Here is a 2,014-nt window from a genome sequence, read left to right as displayed (position 1 = left end):
ATTTCCTTAAAAAAAAAAAAACTCATGTGCCACCTGCTGGAAGAGGCATTTTCTGGTTTTACCAACTGTTAGGGCCTTCCTCTGAAGTTACTTTGAACAACTTTTTGCAAAGTTAACCCTAGTCATAGACATCTTTAACACAAACTAGGGTACAAATAAATCTCTAAGAGTTAATGCAGTTGACAAAGGGTCATAGTTTAAATTTGGAGGTGGTACAGGGACTAGGATTATTTGAGTACCTGATACTTTTATTTATTACTCAATTAACCACTATTGACACTTATTCTAAAATGTCTCCTGGGGTAGTTCGAATGAATATGGGATATCAGGTAAGTAATGTTGTAACCAGTTATCTTTATAATTTTACTGCTAATCTTATAACTTTTAAAATACTGTTGAATTCATATATAGTATAACCTTGAAAATAATTTGCTGCTGCAGTGTAGAAGCTAGTAATAGAACATTTTTGACTGGATGCCTCAGACTGTATTGTTAAGTTGAGTTAAAATATGAATTATGTTTTCAAACGGGTTTGTAAAAAGGCTACAATCTTGAAATTACTTAGGTTTTTATTCTTGAGTGTTTTAAAACTCCATGAAAGTTCAAATAGTGAAGCAAGGAACCACAGTCTGTTACTACATCAATAGATAAGATCTGTTACTTATTCAGCTCAAAAATATTATTTTATTAAAGTTGTATTAAAAGCTGGAATGTAATTTGTTCTATTAATAAAAGATATTTGGAATGCATGCATTATGGTGCAAGTCTGTGAGAAAGGATGGCATATCTTGTGCTTCCCACAGGGAGACCCTTTGACTATCTTCACATATAATCTGTCTTGCAATTTTTTAAATTGAAAAGCTAGATGGCTTTAAGGAGTTTTAGTGTTGAATAAATTTCATAACTTTACAAAATAATGACATTCTATAGAAATAACTTAAATGTCAGGATTTCTTTTTTTGATAGAGAGTATTTTACTTTATATAGTAGTTCTTGGCACATGGTAAGTGTTTAATAAATTATTTTTCCATTAATTTGTATATTCCATAGATACTGTTTAGAAATTTTCCATTGATTTTATAGGATTGTAGATGGGACTCAAAATGACTCTTAAAGTATGGGAAGTTTGGGATAAGTAGAGAAGCAGAATCAAGACAGTGTAAATAGACTGAACAGTAAAGAGACAGATAGAAATTACCTGAGGATGTTCATGACATTAAGGGAAATAATTGCAAAAGAAAGGATCTGTGTTTATTTCTTTGATTATTTCTTTTATTTTTAATTTATAGAATAAAACAAGAAATTCTAAAACAAAATAATAAAAAGATTGCACATGAAAATGCAAATCTATGATGTATAACTTTCTATTCCTTTTAAATAAATAATAAAGTTATCATGCACATTTTTTTTCTGTTTTTTTCTTTTCTCCCCCCCACCCTAGAAATGGTTACCATTAGTCACATATGTATGTAAAATTATTCTATAATATACTTCTTTGTATCAGTTTCTTCTCTAGATGCAGATTGTATCTTTTCTTCATGAATCCTTTATAGTTAATTTGCTTATTTATAATAGTCATAATGCCTTATTTGCTCAGACATTCTGAAAACAATATTGCTGTTACTATATACAGTGTTTTCTTGGTTCTGCTCATTTCACTATTCATTATTTCATGGAAATCTTTTTTGATTATTTTTTGCAAGGCAGTGGGGTTAAGTGACTTGCCCAAGGTCACACAGGTAGATAATTATTAAATGTCTAACGCTGGGGGCAGCTAGGTAGCGCAGTGGATAGAGCACCAGCCCTGGAGTCAGGAGTACCTGAGTTCAAATCCGGCCTCAAACACTTAATAATTACCTAGCTCTGTGTGGCCTTGGGCAAGCCACTTTAACCCCATTGCCTAGCAAAAACTAAAAACAAACAAACAAAAAAAATGTCTAAGGCCGAATTTGAACTCAGGTCCTCCTGACTCCAGGGTCAGTGCTGTATTCACTGTGCCACCTATCTGCCCCTT

This window comes from Macrotis lagotis, chromosome 8 (genome assembly GCF_037893015.1).
Source record: "Macrotis lagotis isolate mMagLag1 chromosome 8, bilby.v1.9.chrom.fasta, whole genome shotgun sequence".
NCBI lineage: Eukaryota > Metazoa > Chordata > Mammalia > Peramelemorphia > Peramelidae > Macrotis > Macrotis lagotis.
The sequence above is the reverse complement of the archived record's forward strand: the minus strand, read 5'-3'. Positions refer to the sequence as shown.